The sequence below is a fragment of the Amphibalanus amphitrite genome, unplaced genomic scaffold (genome assembly GCF_019059575.1).
Source record: "Amphibalanus amphitrite isolate SeventyFive unplaced genomic scaffold, NRLGWU_Aamphi_draft 000059F_arrow, whole genome shotgun sequence".
Lineage (NCBI taxonomy): Eukaryota > Metazoa > Arthropoda > Thecostraca > Balanomorpha > Balanidae > Amphibalanus > Amphibalanus amphitrite.
In genome coordinates, this window is record NW_024881555.1 from 810,001 (window position 1) to 831,165 (window position 21,165).

At 48.4% G+C, this 21,165-nt stretch overlaps 1 pseudogene; it reads right to left on the bottom strand.

The window, feature by feature from the left end:
- LOC122378400 overlaps positions 1–17,437 on the bottom strand; it is a 45,337-nt pseudogene extending 27,900 nt beyond the window's left edge.
- Positions 17,438–21,165: the final 3,728 nt, after the last annotated feature.

The following is a 21,165-nucleotide window of genomic DNA, read 5'->3' on the forward strand; positions in this document are numbered from 1 at the left end:
AGACGAGTGCTTCGGTTCCAATCAATCCCTATCATAGTATTGACATCTGCACACAGACAGTGAACCTTATAGAAGCAACGCCGCTGGCTTCGTTTCTTTGCCAATGCTTTTACCTATGCATTGAGTGCTGAAAATCGCAGGGTAATGACTCCGAACGCTATACTGAGCTGTTCTGATGGCTGTCAGCTAGCGACGACAGAAAGTACAAAACACCGACACGAGTGCAGGGAGTACGAAGCGCAAAAACACAGAACACTCGGCGATCTCCCCTGCAGGATAGCTCGAGTTGGAGCACAAACTCCTCAGACCGAGCTCAGGCCGCACAACTCGAACAGTAATCTGATTGTTGGTCGGCCCGGTGCCGGCCGCGTCTACCTTCCAATCTGGAGGTATCGCAATGTCGAGATTGAACGACTGAACATTGTTTTGAATTGACACGATTGCTGGTTTTAGGAGCAAAAGATATTCGTGTTCGTCCAAAGCTCGTAATGACCTGATATTTTTTTAAGAATAAGTTTGAAAAGAGCAAGCAAGTAGCATCAGTATCACAGCTTCAAAAACAGTCTGCTGAGCCCTACTGTCTTTTTATTTATTTATTTGTTTATTTTCGTTTATTGTACTTTATTTTTGCTTAGATATGGCAGTGGTTTTTACCAGATACAAATATAATGGAAGCTGGAAGTGACCAAGAGCTAGGTATGGTCTATACCAACAGCAACACTCTCTCCGTTCTCATCGGTGGTAGTATAGCGTAAAATTGGACGGGATAAACGTAAGGCGTTAACCACAACTTAGATATATCCCATTATGTATTACAACTGTAGTCGAGCGACTATGCTTATTACGTCTCGTAACATCGTCAATATTATCAACGTTGAACATCTATGAATGATTATCCACATTCTTCTTTAAACTTTATGATATCCGGGTCCCTTCCAGTTTGGACGGGAGAATGAACCACCAGACGAAGGATGAATAACTCGATGTCTGCCCAGCACCGAGAGGGCTCCAAATTGGCGGAAAACGACGTCAACGGGCATTGATTATCCCGTTATTCAAGGAAGACGCTCCTCTCGTTCACTGAATACCAAGAGCCGGTCGCGCGCTGCCTCCCGTCAAAGGCAAGCAAACATATTTAATTTGATGGCGGTAAAAAATAATGAATGATTTCTTTGTAGGAACGTCTCAGTTTAAATCATTTTTTAGGTTGGCTCTGCAGCGGTGTCGGCAATAATTATATAAGAATCTGGAAACTACCAGATTCAATATATCTATAATTATAAGAATGGATAAAAGACGTTTCCTGAGAGCTAGAATTACATTGTGTGCTTAGAAAGGAATCAAACTTCCAAAGAAAAGAACGAAGTAGAAGCGCAGAAAATACATACAAAGCAGCAAGAAGCTAAATATCGAGAAAGATAAAGACACTTCAGACACTTAAGCTGAGGCCTTAAACAGCCCTGGAGACGTTTAGTTCTTTTGTGTGGCCTTTTGAAAGACACTGACAATGGTCAACGTTTGTGAAGCCCTGAAGAGCACTTCACCGCTCTCGTAAAACAAACAGCTCCGTCTGGCCAGCCGACACGGTTCAGCTCGCTCTTAGGCTGGCGCTTAAAACCCTCATCCGTCTGCAGGGCACTGCGGTGGTGCAGCCGAGCCCAAGACCATATGCCTAGTCGTGTTCCGTTCAACAGCTAAATAGGACTTGTCAAAATGACAGTAGTGACTCGGAATAACTATACACACGCATTCATACAAACAGGTTTACCCAAAATTAGAAATCATGAACGTGAATGCGTGGTGGCAATTTTGTGGTCCACACAACATCATTTTATTCTTTTCAATTGCATGGACTTTTCCATATCAATCCAACACGATCCTGTTGTGTTTATCTTTATAGCAATGTGAGTCATTCTTTACGGTGCTATCGCATTACAGGCTAGAGACGAGAAGATGACATGGATCATATTTCGGCCTTTGGCCTTTCTATTAGCCGACTGGATTAACCAGAGCTAACGTCACCGCCCTTGATTACCCTCCATATACACACACCCGGCAGAAACCAAAACCCGGCGCGATATTTGTTCTCACATCAGCGTGTCGGCCACCAGCCGGCTGGTATTCATGCTCGTCAGTTATGCGTGATCAATCCGCTCTCTGGGCGGCGACCTGGGGCCGGGCGCAGCCAGCCGAGAGGACGCAATTACTGCGCGACCCCACTGCATCCAAAGGTGCGCTGCGGAACGAGCCGGGGGGAGACGGGTGGAATCAGACTGGAGTGGGACCTAGAGCAGGGTTCTGGGGAAGGATCGTGAAGAAGAGTGGGATCAAGAGAAGAGGGTAAAGATAAGGATAAAGAAGACTAGGAGGGGCCTCGAGGAAGGAGGCAAACCCGGAAAGAGGGGACACTTATTCAGTGCAAAAATCTGAACCTTAAAATGAATTTACAATGCCCTGCGCCATGCGTATGAGTCCAGTATGAATCAGCCCTGCGCAGCCCACCTATAGCAGCCCATGAGGAAGCCCAGCCGGCAGCCCAGCCGGCCTTCCAGTCCCGATCAGCCCACGCGGAAGCCCAGCGCTGCACCGCCGGCCGGCGCGGCGCAAAGATCCGTGGTGCCAGCGGCCGGCTACAGCGGCGATTTATATCTGTTTCAGTGCCAATTGATTAGCATTCGGGCCGTTGCAGAGCTGATCTGTGGAGGCGGCTAGCCGGCTTATCGGCGGGCTGGGCGGCGGGCGGAGGGCGGAGGGCCGAGGGCGGAGGGCGGCGGGTGGAGGGCGGTGGAGGGCGGAGGGCGGCGGGTGGAGGGCGGAGGGCGGAGGGCGGAGGGCGGAGGGCGGCGGGCGGAGGGCGGAGGGCGGCGGGTGGAGGGCGGAGGGCGGAGGGCGGAGGGCGGAGGAGGGTGGAGGGCGGAGAGCGATGGAGGGAGCGTTCACAGATGCGGAAGAGCTGTGTTGCAAGTTGCAACTCATTTGGATGTTTCAGTTCAAATGTTCTCAAGGAGCTATCCAAGGGATTAGTGCAGATTGTAGATGGATTTGTATCAAGCAAGATTGAATGACATTTCCTTGAGCCAACACGAGCTACTTGTTCGAGTCGGATTTCAAATGTCCAATATTTTAACTATCCTTTTCAATCGAAGACGTTATTTGGCATGTGTAATATGCATACCTTGCGTTGTCATTTTGGAGCTTAATTTAATTTGAATTCGCCTCAGCTCTTTTATCCCATTTCTTACATACAACAGAAATGTCATATTTCGTTTGTAAACGAGCAGCATCGTTTGCTGCATATTCACTTTGAACAGCCATGCCATCATTTATGATTATGCCTGTAACATTGGAACCCATCCACTTTCCAATAGCATCACTCACATTCTGAAGGGAAACGTTCCATTCTGCGGTCAAATATAGCCGAATGATTGCTCCAAAGGCCCGAAGAACGTCTCCGCAGAGATCTGTTCACGATACGCTCTGCAATTGTTATAAACTACAGCCCGATAAACCTCGAGTAAAGCTGAGCTGATTTCGTCTGCGAAAAACAGGCTTTATATTCCTCATCTCTTTGAACACCCGAGAAAAATCAAACAACACGCCAACTGAGGAGCTCGGCTCTCGCTTTAGAAACTTACATTTGACGACAACAGCAACGGCATCGATTTTGTCAACATCGGTGGAGTCGCTACACTTACAAGCCCACGGCCACAACGGCCACAAAGTGCCTACATACATCCGTCAGACGGCGCGGCCGGGCCGCTCTGGGCGGGGGCGGGGGCGTCCACGGGCGCGGGTGCTGGCGCGGGCGTCTCCGGCGACCAGGCGTTGTAGAGAACGCCAATCGATGTTGGTCCGGCCGGGCCGCCGCTGCCCGCTGCCCGCTGCACAGATGCAGACCGTGCTATGGATGTGCTATACCCGCCTCTGGAGCCGTGTCAGACAGTAGGAGGGGGTAGCACGTGCTCGGATCATTGCAGTGGTCCACCGAGGGGGCTGTCTTATGGGATTAGTGATACGGATTGAGATTCGAGGTAGACATTGTTTGGACATTATGTGATCTACCACAGATCATTGAGCGTGTTGAACAAGCTGTCGACCGTCTGTATGCATGGTTTTGTACCAACTGTATGAAACTTAACGCGGACAAAACACAGGTTCTAGTGCTTGGTACTCCAGCTATGTTGCGAGGACTGCCACCAATCGCAATCAATGTCATGGGCGCTATCATACCTGACTCGAGAGTAGTTAAAAATCTAGGAGTTATTATGGACAGCCACATGAGCTTCACAGCTCACGTAGATCATCTGACCGCCAAATGCATTGGGATACTGATTGGGTTGTTGCATGCAAAGCATGTCATGCCTGCCGACTCTCTGTCAAACATCGTTCAAGCTCTCGTGAACTCGGTCATTAGGTACTGCATGTCAGTGTACGGAAACTGTGGCGAAACAAATCTGAGCAGAATTAAAAAACTGCTGAATTTTGGCGCCCGAGTCATCAGCGGCCGCCGAAAATTTGATCACATTCACGATGTACTTCGCGACTTGCATTGGCTGGACATTCACCACCTTGTCAGGTATCATCGGATTTGTATGGTGCATTCTGTCGTCACCACAGGAAGACCAGAAGCTATTGCGAGCACGATAGGGCGCACAGCAGAGCACACGCACCAGACGCGTACTGTAGGCCACCATGCGTTGCCCAGGATACGCACTGAGGCGGGACGTCGACGCCTGTGCTATGACGCTGTCAGAGACTACGATCGTCTGCCGTTCCGTGTCGACGCGAGAGGCTTTAGGCGCTACCTGCGACGGTATCTCCTCAGAGAGCAAAATGGTTGTGGGTAGAATAAGTGGATCTTGGCCTGTCAATACTGCCTATAAGCCTATACCATTCTTATTTTATCAAGATGACGAGTGGCAATGAAAACCCATGCTTTATGGATTTGTCGTAAATAAAGAATCTGAATCTGAATCTGAATCTGTGAATTTGATGCGGCTGGAAGGTGGGCGAAGTGATGGAATATCAATGCAGGTCGAGAAAATGCTGCAAATGACACCCAGCAAAAAATATGATATCTTTATCAGCTGTTTCGCTTAGATAAAGGCTAGTGATGTGTTTGTGGTTGTAAAGTCTGAACCATACTTTATAGGTAATTGTCTTGAGGAAAAAAAACAGTTTAGGTTCAGCTGAAGACAAGCCTGTTACAAAATTGAATACTTGCATTATCCATGATTAAAAATAAAACTTATTCGCATGATAAAGAGATCACCAGTGACTAACATACCGGTTCAGTTTGTGTACGGCGTAGACATACTACTGGTTCATGAGCAATAGTAACGGCTCGGCGATGTGCCACCCGGGGACGGATAAAACTCAACCAGTGTCCTGTTGACCCACTGACCTATTCCCGAGGGAACCCGCTCGCCGAATGCCAGAACACGGAATTACGCCGGCGATATTTCCGCCCCGCCTGAGTTGGGCCATTTTTCTTGGCTAACGTGGGCGGCATTGGTGCAGGAAGAATGTGTAAAGTTCTGTAGCGACACGCTCGTTCATTTTGGGCTATTTAGGCTTGCCTGGAAAGTGGGCGCTATGACCACCTGCGGCTAGTGGTGGCCCTTGTCCGAGATGGGCAGCCACTCATGGTTGAATTGCAAGTCATTCTTGGAAATGGATGATTGAAAGCTGAATATGCATTTTTTGCAAATCTCGTCTAAGCAAATGCGCAATTCGACAAGCATATCCAGTAAAGTTATGCTTAGAAAATTCACTAAACTACTTGCTCAAAGGACAAAAGGAAATCCTTTAACATTCCTCCTCAAAGCTTGCGCTGCATTCTATTGTAACGGAGACTGCTTATTTTCCACTTGAAGTAAGCCATTCTGCATCAAAAACAAGCAGGCTTGATATTGGAGACTGGCTTTTAGAGACATGTTGTTTGGATTCCGCTCAAAATACACGAGCTCTCCGCGAAGTTAACCCGCGCACCGACGGGGGTCTGCGCCAACTTCGCACCGACGGGGGGGGGGGGGGTCGGATGACCGCCCCCCCCTGAGATCTCGAGAAAGAAGCAAGATAGCGACAAGCGGTAAACGGCATCGGATACGCACGGACAAGGTCTACAATTTTTACTAAGGTCATTTTCAGGTCAGGTCAAAGATGACGTCACAGGGGTCGAAAAAGTCAAAATGGCGGCGCTAGATATGGAGAGAGTTTTTCTCGAATAACTTTCGAATTAGTCAAGATAGGAACAAACTAAGGGCATCATCGTGATCCTCTCGTCAATCCGCATCGAATGATATATATGTTGACCTCGAAAGGTCAAGGTCAAAGGTTGACCTCAGGTCACGTGACCTCGAGGTCATCATGTATATCATTCGATGCGTCTTGACGAGCTGAACACAATGAGACCATCCGCGCGGCTGTATCTTGTTCCTGTACGGAGTTATTGGCAAAAAACCTTTGGTGACCTTTGATGACGTCACATGACCTTACAGCTGCCCAACAGCAAAACAGACCTCAAGGTAGTGAAGGTTGATCGTATATGAAGTCATGTATGGTGTATGGGGCCATCCCGACCCGTTTTAGTGGTAAAAACAGGGAGTTGATTTTTCCCCCATTGACTTATAATGGGGAGGTCGCGAAATTGACCTGACCTTAGGTGACCGACATCAAAATTCCGAGATATGGGTACCCGTCAAAATTCGCGGAGATTTGGGTCGATATTTGTCCCACAACTGATTTCCTAGAAATCATTACCTTTTCATAAACCATGCACCCTAGGCTGTTCACAGTTGTAATTATTCAAAAATGCCATTGCGCATGCGCGTAAAATGGTCCGTGACCCAGAAAAATAAAATTTTCTTCTGGGTCACGCATTATCAAACCAGATACGTTCACTCACCTCATGCGCGATATAACCCCCTTATCGGCAATGACCTTCTCCACACGTATGCGGAAAGACTTGCATGTCTTGATGATGTAGGTGGGCAGAATTTCTCTTCTGGGTCACGATTTTTTTCCTGGGTCACGCTAAAATTCGTGACCCAGAAGAAAAAAATGCGTGACCCAGGGGAATGGTTTTTACAGTTTTCCGAATATGGCAAGTTTGTTATCGAATACTAATCTCCAAGTACATCTTATCTGGAGTACCTGAGCACGCAGCAACACGACACTGTGATTCTTTTCGACTCTTACCAGCCACAAGCCACAAGGGCGTGTGACCCAGAATAAAGAAATCTTATGGCACGCAGGAGATGATTTCCCCTGGGTTCGCCCAGCCCAACTGACAGTTTTCAGTTTCCGCCCCCGCTCTCTGCGCCTTCGCGGGATAGGACCATATGCAAGTCTGCAGACCCTGCTTACCCGGTCCGTAATGCTTTGAATGAGGAGCTAAGTACCGTGACCCAGAAACAAACGTGACCCAGAAAAAACGTTTGCCAAAAACCGTGGGACAGACGTTTTTGCGTTGTGCAGTTTTGCTAAATTGTATAACCAAAAAATAAGAACCATGAAGAGAAATTTCAATGTTTTTGCTATTCACAACGCTCCCTCGCGCTCAATTATCTCTAAAAATAACTACACAGCAGCTCTGTAGATTTTTTTCGCAGGTTGTGGGACAAGCTAAAATACATAGGCACACAAAAGCACGGTTTTGGAAAGATGTCCAAATTTTTTTTTGCCACTTTGCTGTTGCCTTTTCAATGATTTTTTTCTTCAATCAAATGTCCAAATCTCGCGTACGAACCCGTGTTGGGCTGAAATAAGCTCATTTATTGACGTGAGGCATTATTGAAATCGTGGGACAGCATATCTCCACGAATTTTGACGGACACCCATATACAAATTGTAGCTACTAATGACCTAATAACATCCTGCGACTTTCAAAGGCCTCCGACATCTACTGTAGCTCTGGCACGGTGACAAAGTTGCAAAAAAGTGACTTAAGGTTGGGTCATTCAAAGTGACCTGGTGACCTGACCTTAAAAGTTAGGAGGTTCAAACTTGCACACCATGTGTAAAATTGATGAGAGAATAGTCGTACCAAATTTCGCGGCGCTACGCGCCGCGGTTTTCCGCTATCCGCGAAAAACCTCAGGGGGGGGCGGATATCCCCCCCCCGTCGGTGCGCGTGTTAAAGGCTCACCGAGAGCTGAAATGTGGGTACACATGAGTATTGTCCACTGTTAGTGATATAAAGCTGGAACAACATTAGTGATAGTGACAATAGTGATGTTAGTGATATAAAGCGGTTGCTACTTTACCAACAAGCCCATCACACAACTCACTTTCTCTACCTCGCTTCCATTGCGCTCTGTCCCAGCCCGTTCATCGCACCGCTATGCCCGGGCACGGCTGCTGGATGTAGACTGTGCCGCTGGACAGGGGTGTCCTGCGGTACAGCCTACCTGCCAGACAGCGTAACGATACAGACAATACGGCGCTCAGCCGTCATGTTGCTACGAATGAGCAACATAAACATTCAAAGTAAGCCCACCATAGTATAGGAGTATCATTTGCCGCCCCAAGGAGCAAATACTGTCAGCAAATAATCTGCTTCACATTTCAGCACAAACTAATGGACACTGCCGTGTAAGTACAATGTCGACATGCATGATAAATCTGTAGCTGCCGCAGCCTTAGGGCGTCTAAAATGGAGGCTCTCAAGGAAGCAGTGGCGCATTTCTCGGCGCCTTTCGACGCGTCTCGCCACTCATCCATCTTGACTGCGCGCCCGGTCCAGATTTTAACGCACTCATAACGGAGTTTTTCCGCCTCTCGGCGTTCCGAGTCGGAGCCGGCCTTTTAAAGTGCGGCTCTCGCTGACCGTCGGGTCCCGGATTTTCCGCTCACACCCGCTGGATCGTCCGTCAGCGGTGAAAAAGCTGCCGCTCGGCCGGCCGATCAACCGCACCCTCCCTGCACCACTCCCTCTCTCCCTGAATCCCCCTTTTCTTTACTCGTCTCTCTCTCTCTCTCTCTCTCTCTCTCTCTCTCTCTCTCTCTCTCTCTCTCTGTGCCTCTGTCTCTGTCTCTGTCTCTGTCTCTCACTCTCTCTCTATTTCTCTCTTTCTTCATCTCTCTCTCCTCTCTCTCTCTCTCTCTCTCTCTCTCTCCCTCTCGCTCTCGCTCTCGCTCTCGCTCTCGCTCTTGCCATCGCCCATGGCATGTCTTTCATTCCTTTCCTCCTCTACTGTCTCAGCCTTTCATCTCTCTGGTCTCTGCCTATCTATCTTTGCTCCGGTCTTTTGCTTCTATTTAGCTTATTTACTGTACTTTTACGCGTCACTTATAGACAAGTGTTTATTATCCATAATCCACATAAGCACTATAGACAAATGGTGGTGCGTACTGCCCTCTGAAATAATAAGGAAAACAATTTTTTATTTCATTCGGTTTTAAAATGACGAGCACTTTCTTTTCCAATGGGTTAGCATTGCTTGGAGACAGGGCATTGGGCAGCGTGTTCCATGGTCTCACATACAAAGGTCACAGACATGAGATCCACATAAGCTCTTGGGCGAGTCAAAAACTAAATTCAGTCCGCCCGGAATCCTGAAATATGTAGTTTTAGTGCCAGAAACACTCCTTAAACTCATATAACTTCGGCTTGAGTGCAGGAAGTTCTACTCGTCTGATTGTGCTGCACCAGCACAGATACATTCGGAGTAGTTTGACCTAGAAGACCGACAGATGGACAAGTACTACCAGCCATTTCAGGGTGCGAGGAAAGGACATCAGAAATAATTACCGAAATGAATTTTTCCACTCCAAGGCCGTGAAGCCAACAATCATGTAATACGGGGCATCCGTTCATATTTTCTCCTAAGTCGTTAATTTTAGGTAAGACATCAGCCAATTTGTGTAGATCAATACGCTTTCTAGCAGCTGATCAGAAGAGGTTATTGAGGTATGGGTGGAATAGGAATTTTGGAATGAGAGACATGTCTGAACCGTGGCCATCGCGCCCACCTTTGTAAAATGCCACTGGTCTCAGGCCTTCCCAGTCGGAAACGTAAGGACTTGGAGACGCATTTCAACTTCTCCACCTCCGACGCACGCAGAGGGACAGGCACATGGCTCTGTTGGGCGAGCCTCATTTCCTGAGATTTTCGGATAGGCCTCAGGAACTTCCCTATCTCCTTATTAACACCAAGAAGACCATTGCGTGGATGAGCTACTCATGCCATACCCACGCCAGTTTCATCACGCGTCGACCTCCCATGCACTCCACCTATCATGCCATCATCTTTATGTGCTCCCCCTTCGTCGCTGTAAGGTCTCACACTGGCGCATACATCCCGCAGATCAAACGGTCACACTGTCCTCCGGCAAATAGTCTGCCATTCTCATCAGAAACTGATCAACCATTATATCATCTCTGCGGCCCCCCGGGCGGAGAATCTCGAGTATCCGGTTCGCAATCGCAGCGGGCGTGGTTTTTGTGCCGTCTCTGGTGAGGCTCGGTGGGAGGCGGTCATCGATCCGGCCGCAGCCAGCGGTGATCGTACAGCAGCCATCCATTAGAGTGACACACACCGGCCGTCCGGAGGTACCCGAGTGGGCGCGTGCAGTCACACACCGCCGCCGGACCCGCACCTGCACAGGGAGAGGAGGCACAGACACCGGCCGGGGACATAATCTGGAGCCCCGGCACTCACGAACTGCGTGTGTCTGGACCAATTAGCGGGATAGTCTCGGTCTGTCCACTTCTGGTGCTAACTTATGCATCCGTGACACAAATCTTGCCAAGTTCGATCACTGCACACGCACGGCCCGGCATGAAGCCTGCTGCCCAGCTTCGTCAGGGTAAAAGGATTAGCTCGGAGCCAAACTAAAGGAGTTTCCTGTGGCTTGTGGCCGTGACCGGACTCGCGTGCATTATTTATCGGTGAACTGTTATTCAATTACTTCCTCTGGACGCGTGTCTGGTCTGGAAGGGAGACATGATGCGGCATGGACTGACAAACGAGACATGGTAATGTGATGATCTGTGCACATAATCGCCACTCCGTGAGCATTTCTCTGCCTGTTTTAGACTAAGCGGAGCAAAAGGAAGCAGTGTAAGATTTTTTTAAAATTTATCCTGCATTATTACTTTTCAGTCCGTAGGCCGACCCGAAGGCAAGCTGTACCCATCTCCAGTGACCCCACAGCACGTGTTTCTCGCTGGGCTTATTAAACGGGTCTGGAACACGACGGTATGAAACTTGTCGAATAACGTCGTCGTATTTTCCGCGAGAGCAGCGTATTAGTTCACGGAAGGAAGTCCAGCGTTTGTGATATCCTCTTGGAGCTGTGCATGCCTCAGGTCTCTCCGAGTGTACATATTAATAAAGATGGCCGCCTGCCTCTGAATTTCAACGTAAGCGATGTCCACGGAGCAGTACTGGAAGGAAAGCACATCTATGTACATAGTGAGCTGCACTGAGCTGGCAGATAAAATACTAACGGTAAAAATGGTTTATCTTCCTCATTGTACTGAATTCTTGGCGACCAGCAATTGTGTGTTATCAGCCGTGCCTCTGTTCCGAGCTCGGCCTGGCCATGTTTCGATGAATGTCGCAGAAATCCCAGTGAGATCCCTGCGGCAGGGATATTTACAACCATTCTCGGCACTGTGGTGAAGCTAATCGCTCTCGTTCTTTGAATATATAAACAACATTGCACACCGCACAGGGTTTGCCAGCCACCCCGGCATTCGTTGACTGGTAAACTGTACCCAGTTCTTGCTAGTCGTTCACCAAATTTATCACAGCCTTCTCGCTGAATTTTCCAGCTAAGGTGTTAACTTTTCGTACTCTCAATCATCATTTGGGCCTCGAATGATGACACTTGGGCAGTGAAGTGGGGAGGGCAATGGCCGAAGACTTTGGAAAGTTGCTCGTTGATTCCTAGCCATATACTGAATTAGGTATAAACTTTCCTTTCCACTTAAACTGTAAAGATCTATCGCAGTACAGATGAAAAGCATTAAAATTTCAAGATTGAAGTCCCGACAGTTGTAAGTCGCTACATACCTCTTTGGTCTTTTTAGCAGTGCAAAACAGCCTCAATTTTTCTTCCATCAGATTTCATCTCCAGTTTTTTTATGTGTTTGAAATTGTTTTGAGTGTCGAGAAAAAAAGTTATTGCTGATTTAGCCTGACGTCATGACATTAAGCGAGAATAAGATAAGCTCATGCTTACCCATTATGATTATTAAAGGCGGGTATCGCCAAGGTGAAAGCCTGAGAAATGACCAAATGGGTAAGAAAGAAAAGCTTCATTTCGCGTTTAAGTTATGACGATATGGCGTCTGGCGAACCCTAGTTAGACGCTCCCTATGCATAATTGCATTTTGTTCACATTTCCAAGCTTCAGTCGGAAAGCACCGAGTTGCAGTAGGGTGAATAGGTCAAAAACGCCCCCCTTAAGCGCGAAACCTTCTGACACTCAACCCAACACAGATTACTCAAACCTTTGGGCACCATCATGTAGCTCATTCTTTTTACTACGTTTTGAGACCAAGAAAAGACACCTGCGTGTGGTATTTAACCCCCCAAAAAGGTTTTCGCATACCCTTACAAAAGGGCGTTTTGCCCCACACCCTGGGTAATACGCCCACACCCATGTGCAAAGCGCCCCCACCATATCAATCAACAGAACATGACGAACATGGCAGAACTTGACGTCATTCTGACGTCATTTGTGGTCAACCTATCATAGCCTTTGGAATAAAATTTTGTTACAATGTGTAAAATGGATACCCGGAGAAGTCCTGAAAGTTTGGTGACGATATCTGCAGTCGTTTAGGATATATCAGCAAAAAAGGACAGGGAGAGGCCTTTTCGGCCCCGACCTACAGGGCGCTACCCTGCACTCTTACCACCGTGCAAAACGCCCCCCTTTCAGAAAACTGGGGGCGTCTTGCCCCATGCATCGAGTAGGCGTCTTTCCCCATCCACTCCATTTCCGGTCAACAAAATATTGACAAAAAACGCGCCACTAACGCCGCAGCATAATAAATTCAACAGAATGACAATAAAACGCAGTTTTGAGTGATGTGCACAATAGTAAGTTTTGTGATATAAAGAGGGCATCAAAATATTAGGAATCTTCTGTAAAAACAACAAAAACAACACCCAAAACCAACATCAGCACCTACCCACGCTGCTCCTCAAGACGCAGAGCCGGAAATAGAGACCTACGTAAACAAGCAGCTGACTGCTCTGAAAGACAGGATAAAACACCTATCCGTTGATAAGAAATACGATTTTTTTAGGGGAGGCGTTTAACCCAGGGGTGCGTCTTCCCCACATTTACCCTACCTAACTCTGGCACTTGACGGCCAGAATGCAACGTCGCACGTTGCCTCAGACAGTGGCCTCTACAAAGTCCTGCAGCAGCCTTCAGAAGAGGCACCGCTGCGGATCGTTCAACATTGTGACCAGCTGCGGCCCAGTCTTGCCGGCAGAATAGAGCGATATAGCTAACTAACTGTGGCATAACTAACGTCTCTACGGCACATCTGCAGTGGCTTATAGGGTCTTGACCGACTCGATGGCTCCTCTGATGAAACAGAACGCTGCGCTGGATACTGGACTGGGCTCGTGCTGCCAGAGACGCGTCCCCTCTTCTGAGAAGTGCGTATTTAGGGTTAATTGTTTTTGAAATAGCCTTCGTTCGGTGACGGCGGAGGCTGAAGTCACTCCGCGCGCTATGTCAAAGTTCCGGTTGGACGGGGGGAGGGCACGTTCCATGAAGTGCCGGCGGTCCCCAGTGGCGCCGACCACGAGCTGATGGACGGTCCGGCTCGGCAGGCTGGCCGTTCCCACGGGGTGTCCGGCGCGGCACGGAGGCGGGGCGAGCTGGTACAGCTCTCAGCACTGAGCCTGCCTGCAGCTCTCCCTGGCGGCTCACATCGGCGCCGAGCCGAGCGGCTCTACCCCACAGCTCGCCCAGGCATCGGTCGGGTCGGCCAGCTCAGCCCGGCGGCTCAGCCCCGGCGCCGAGCTGGGTGAGCCGGGCTGGGTGAGCCGGGCTGGGTGAGCCGAGCTGGGTGAGCCGGGCTGGGCGAGCCGGGCTGGGTGAGCCGGGCTGGGTGAGCTGGAGCCCGGTGAAGCCATCGAGCTGCTGCTCCGGCCGGGGAGGCCCGGACGCCGGACGTAATGGTATCAGGTAGGTATGTGGAATCCGGGTATACCTCGGCACCAGCTGCGTCGAGAAGTTCCGGGAAGCCGGCTCATTTTATTCAGGCTGTTTACCTACCGTTTATCAAACAGAGAAGTTGAGGGCGCTGCTCTACTGAATCAGATTGGCGTATTTGTTTTTGTTCTCTTGAATCTCCCAGTTCGGGTTCAGTGTCTGTTCCGGTTGTGTTTATTTTGTTATTTCATCAGAGCTGTTGGAAAACAATCCAACTGTCACTAAGCTGGTATTGGAAAAAACATGTTCTAATGAAAATAGGTAAAAGTAGGCACCAAGCGGTAAGGGCACCAGATCACTCCGCTACTTTTACTTCATCTTCTATGGATGAAATTGCTAGTTCGTTAGGTTATAGAGCCAACACTCGTTCAATTGCCTAGGCCTCTCGAGGTACGGCGGATTATCTAAGGGTCTGTGTCTAAGGCTATTACATATATGTACATGTATTTGTTTTGGGATGTTCTTTATCCATAAATCGCTTCAATCAAAGATGAACATCGGGTCCTGAAGTGTTGAACCTGCATCAGTTAACCGCTTCGGGTGAGCCAGCTCTTTGACAGATTTTGCACAAATCGCTCTGGTACAAATTTTTCTCCCTATTGAGATGTTTAAATCATATTATTCGAGCAGCTACGTTGCAGATTTATTCACATCAATTGCGCACAAACTAGCGCTTGCGATCGCTACAAATGGGTTCTGCGTCCCTCAGAGTCGCCAGCTCTGTTGCCCGGATGCTCGTCATATCAGGAACACCCCCCGCGCGGACGGACCGGACCGGGCTGGGCCGGGCCGGGTGGTGGCCCGAATATTGATGACCTCTCTGGGCAGCCTTCTCGGCTCCGAGCAGAAAGATCCAACAGCGAACCACCGACAGCACAAATCGACGGCCAGTGGCCGACGAGATTAATGTTACACGTAATCTGCTAACAACTGCAATTCATAAAACTGGTAAAATTACACACCGTGAGCCGGTGTTAAAAATAGGATCATAATTGGTAGCGCTTAACGGTATGCTAATGAGTGACCTGTTCGTATGGCAAAGTATTTGAGTTCGTGTCTGCTTTTCCCACTCATTGCTTCTCCGCATAAAAAGTTAAAAAAAAATGAGCTGAATAACAGTCTTCTGTTTATTTTACATTTCACTAAGTATAATGAAGGTGAAAAGCAATCACATGTTTATCAAGAAAATTATATTTGATTAACTGTAATGACTCACCAACTCGCAATGCCCAGATTGCCTTTATCCAATTGTGTAATTCATGTTCACGCTCTGAATATGAAAATAGATCATTATCGTTCCAGAAATTCACCTCACGGTCGTGCAAGTCCTTTGATCTTATGGCCATATATTTAGCAAAGGTTGTGAACTGTCATCCTCCCACACAAGTGAAGCGAGTCCATTACAAAATTAAAAAAATAGCTGCACTCTATTTATACACACCGTAATGCTTATCATCAAATGTAATGCTGATCTGGCTTAAAGGTTATATAGGCGCTATCGGCATTGGGCGGAAACGCGAAATTTTCGCATAGAAATAAGCCATGGTAAATAAAGTCATACCAAATAAACTTTCTCTGACGTCGTAGTATACTGTATTACCTGTTTCACCACTTAGTGCGCTTATAGTGCGCTTTAAAGTACTGCGAATATACCTACGAGTATCTATTTCTCAATAAATTTCCTTTTCAATGCCGTTTGATGTGATAGACCCTTCCCAGCGGGCTCTCAGGAGTCGTCTGACTGTCACGGCTATGGCCGTGCCAGTCATCAACAGCAGTCTACAGCCCCTATATATAAAGATCGTCATGATAGGTTTCAGATCAACAACAAATATATAAGGCCGGCAATGCCAGCGTTTCGCTGTGAAATCCCTATGAGCATGCCTCTGACAGCTCTTAGAACCCTCACCTCGAATATACCGACAGCCAGTGGTAAAATACTGCGACTTCCGACTTCCACCGACTAGCCAATCTGTGAGCCCCCGCCGGGCAACCCCGTTCGCCGTGGCCGAATTTGCCACATAGACACGGCCTAATCTGAGACATATGACGTCATGGATCTGTGCGGTGACGGCCGGGCGTCCCGAGCTCGGAATTCCGTCGCAGCGTCGGCCGCCGACTGTCAATCGGCGCTGAATAAACGGCGATATCGACTGCCGCCCTCCCGGCGCGCCCGCCCAATTGAGCCCGGACAAAGATTTCGGAGAGCCGACCGGCGCTCGGTCACGGCACCCAGCACCCGGGCAGCGGCATAAATCAACGGGGTGAACAGAGCTTATTGAAATATTTGAAGTCGGAGATCAGACAAAGAACGTACAAACCTTTCTTTGACCTTGAGTGTCGCATATCACTCGTTAAAGCCTATGTGCAGTTAGATAGAATCGTCCATTTATACTTTTTTGCCCGGGTAAAACCTTCTGTTTGATCAGCACTAATCAATTTTTATATGAGACTGTAAAGTCATATTTAACCCAGGTACATTAATGATAATAATCGTTTCGCGGACTGACTCTGGGTATAAAGAAGTTATTATTTCCCTGTACTTCGACCTTTATTGACAGGTCTTCAAAGGGGCAATGCGATTCAAAAAACAAGCAATAATCATGCTATACCGCCATCCACGAAATTCTCAAAGTGATCGATGCTAAAACACGTGACACAACTTACAGACAGTTCGTACTCCAGTAGGTCTACTTTTTTAAAACACTATCCCATATAGGGCTAAGGGAGAACTTTCCGACACCCTGATTCAGTGATGGGTTGCATAATCGAATCTCGATGGCCTCCCTTACGACACGGCGGGACCATGCTGGCTCGACCGCCAGCGTGCTAGCCTGACCTGGGTCAAATGGTTGGCGACACTGGAGCCAGTGTTCAGCTAAAGGGGATGTATCTGACCTCCCATGCTTTATGGCTGCTACGTGTTCTTTAAGTCGCGTGCTTTTAGGACGCCCGGTCTCGCCAACATACGTGGCACCACAATCACAAGTAGTCTTGTAAATGACACCTTTTTGCAAATCCTTTGGTGGTACGTCCTTGGCTTTAACTAGTTTGTGCCTGAGTGTTGGCTTCGAGCTATATCCTAACCGAATTTGGTGGGGCGCTAAAATCCTAGCAATTCTTTCGCTGGTTCCTTTGACGTAGGGGATGCTAATGTACGTAGTACGGGGTCGTTCGGTTGTCTGGTCGTCCGGTGCGGCCGGATCTGTCCGGTCGGGTCGCCCAGCGGTCCGTTGGGCTCGGTCATCGGTTAGCTCCTGTCTCTGCTGCTCCGTCGCAGCCCGCTTTTTGGACTTCAGCGCTCGTCTCACGTAATGTCTCGGGTAGCCATTTTCCTCGAAGACTTTTTCTAGGCGTGAAATTTCCTCCTTCCGAGCGCCCTCCTCGTTGCATACTGTTTCAGCACGTTTGGCTAGACATTTGATGACACCCGTTTTTATGGAGTCTGCATGGTGAGAACTGAAGTGGATATATATGTTGGTTGCTGTAGGTTTTCTGTAAACCGTTGTTTTCAGCGCGTTTCCCGCTTTCGCCACTTCTACGTCCAAAAAGGGAATCTTCCCATCTTCTTCGACCTCTCGTGTGAATTGTATGTTCGGGCATGCGTTGTTCAGATGCCTATGGAACTCGTCTAACGCGTCCATCCCATGTTGCCAGACCACAAAAGTATCGTCCACGTAGCGCCGCCAGTATTTTGGCTTGAGATGAGCGGTTTCAAGAAGTGTTTTCTCGAGAGTCTCCATGAAGCCGTTTGCCAGTGCGACTGATAAACTAAGGCCCATAGGGGCTCCTTCAAGCTGACTATATAACTGGCCGCCACACTGAAAATAGCTACAGTTTAGGCACTCCTTCATCAGTGCTCTGATAGAACCGACAGACAGTCCACACCTGTCTGGGAGTGTCTCGTCATTGAGAAGCTTCTCACATACGGCGTCTATGGCTTCGTCTGTTGGGACCCTCGTGAATAACGATGTGACGTCAAAACTAACCATGATGTCGTCTGGTGAGAGTGTCAGGCTTTTGACTTGCTCAACAAACTGCGCGGAATTTGAAACCGTATGCTCCGTTTGTCCCAGCACAGGTGAAATGATCCTGGTTAAAAATCCCGCTACCTGGTAGGCAGGTGAATCGATCATACTTGTGATTGGGCGAAGTGGCACGCCAGGCTTATGAAGCTTTGGTAAACCGTACAGTTTTGGAGCCATTGAGTGAGCTGGTAGCAACTGCTGCGCTTGTTTAGCTGACAATTCACCCTTGGCCTTGATCTGACTTATCAGATCTCTCATTCTTCTTTCTTTCGTTTTCGTTGGATCTCTGTTAATTTTGCGGTCTGCCGATCAGTACGCTGAAAAACTAGATGAACTGCTAGCGGACCGCGCGTACCGCAAAATTAACAGAGATCCAACGAAAACGAAAGAAAGAAGAATGAGAGATCTGATAAGTCAGATCAAGGCCAAGGGTGAATTGTCAGCTAAACAAGCGCAGCAGTTGCTACCAGCTCACTCAATGGCTCCAAAACTGTACGGTTTACCAAAGCTTCATAAGCCTGGCGTGCCACTTCGCCCAATCACAAGTATGATCGATTCACCTGCCTACCAGGTAGCGGGATTTTTAACCAGGATCATTTCACCTGTGCTGGGACAAACGGAGCATACGGTTTCAAATTCCGCGCAGTTTGTTGAGCAAGTCAAAAGCCTGACACTCTCACCAGACGACATCATGGTTAGTTTTGACGTCACATCGTTATTCACGAGGGTCCCAACAGACGAAGCCATAGACGCCGTATGTGAGAAGCTTCTCAATGACGAGACACTCCCAGACAGGTGTGGACTGTCTGTCGGTTCTATCAGAGCACTGATGAAGGAGTGCCTAAACTGTAGCTATTTTCAGTGTGGCGGCCAGTTATATAGTCAGCTTGAAGGAGCCCCTATGGGCCTTAGTTTATCAGTCGCACTGGCAAACGGCTTCATGGAGACTCTCGAGAAAACACTTCTTGAAACCGCTCATCTCAAGCCAAAATACTGGCGGCGCTACGTGGACGATACTTTTGTGGTCTGGCAACATGGGATGGACGCGTTAGACGAGTTCCATAGGCATCTGAACAACGCATGCCCGAACATACAATTCACACGAGAGGTCGAAGAAGATGGGAAGATTCCCTTTTTGGACGTAGAAGTGGCGAAAGCGGGAAACGCGCTGAAAACAACGGTTTACAGAAAACCTACAGCAACCAACATATATATCCACTTCAGTTCTCACCATGCAGACTCCATAAAAACGGGTGTCATCAAATGTCTAGCCAAACGTGCTGAAACAGTATGCAACGAGGAGGGCGCTCGGAAGGAGGAAATTTCACGCCTAGAAAAAGTCTTCGAGGAAAATGGCTACCCGAGACATTACGTGAGACGAGCGCTGAAGTCCAAAAAGCGGGCTGCGACGGAGCAGCAGAGACAGGAGCTAACCGATGACCGAGCCCAACGGACCGCTGGGCGACCCGACCGGACAGATCCGGCCGCACCGGACGACCAGACAACCGAACGACCCCGTACTACGTACATTAGCATCCCCTACGTCAAAGGAACCAGCGAAAGAATTGCTAGGATTTTAGCGCCCCACCAAATTCGGTTAGGATATAGCTCGAAGCCAACACTCAGGCACAAACTAGTTAAAGCCAAGGACGTACCACCAAAGGATTTGCAAAAAGGTGTCATTTACAAGACTACTTGTGATTGTGGTGCCACGTATGTTGGCGAGACCGGGCGTCCTAAAAGCACGCGACTTAAAGAACACGTAGCAGCCATAAAGCATGGGAGGTCAGATACATCCCCTTTAGCTGAACACTGGCTCCAGTGTCGCCAACCATTTGACCCAGGTCAGGCTAGCACGCTGGCGGTCGAGCCAGCATGGTCCCGCCGTGTCGTAAGGGAGGCCATCGAGATTCGATTATGCAACCCATCACTGAATCAGGGTGTCGGAAAGTTCTCCCTTAGCCCTATATGGGATAGTGTTTTAAAAAAGTAGACCTACTGGAGTACGAACTGTGTGTAAGTTGTGTCACGTGTTTTAGCATCGATCACTTTGAGAATTTCGTGGATGGCGGTATAGCATGATTATTGCTTGTTTTTTGAATCGCATTGCCCCTTTGAAGACCTGTCAATAAAGGTCGAAGTACAGGGAAATAATAACTTCTTTATACCCAGAGTCAGTCCGCGAAACGATTATTATAATCAATTTTTATCAATGCACTCGAGACATTCTCCCAGACTCTTGCAAGATTTTATAAAACATCAAATTGTTTGGCAAAATGTTTTTGATGACATTTGAACTCGAATCAGCTGCTTGAAATAAAAAGTACAAATAAATGAATGGACAATAAAAAAGGACAAAAAAAAAAAAGACAAAAAGACAAGCGTCATTGATCACTGTTATTATTTTGTTCCGGCCATTTTTTTAATGCACCAGGATTGTCCGCACCAAACTCCGATGTAGATAGCTGCTGTACCCAATCAGCACATCAGCTTGTCGCCATCGTAACATGCATTTTCCAAACAATCAGCTGGCCCGTCTCTCCATCTTCGACGCTGACGGCTCATCCCCATAAGTCACAAACGGCGTCAAACCATATTATTTCACTCTGCCCCTCGCCATACATATCGCAGCTTCTTTCAAATGCATGAGATGACACCGCCGGACGTCGGTCAGAAATACTAAGCCAGTTACAATTCATCATATTTTCCCACGTCAGCCGCGTCGCCATATGCAGGCGTCTCTCGCCACGGAGCAGTGCTCCCTCAACCTTCTGCATTATTTCGGGACACCGCCTGATCCCCGCTGACATGGCCCGATCCAGGGCGTCATCCACTGGGCTGCTGACGGGGCAGACGGTCTCCGATGACGACACGCAGCGTCATCCGTGGCGAGTAAGTGACGTAGTGGGGTGTTTGGGTGGATAAGCAATGTGATATGCGTGATGTG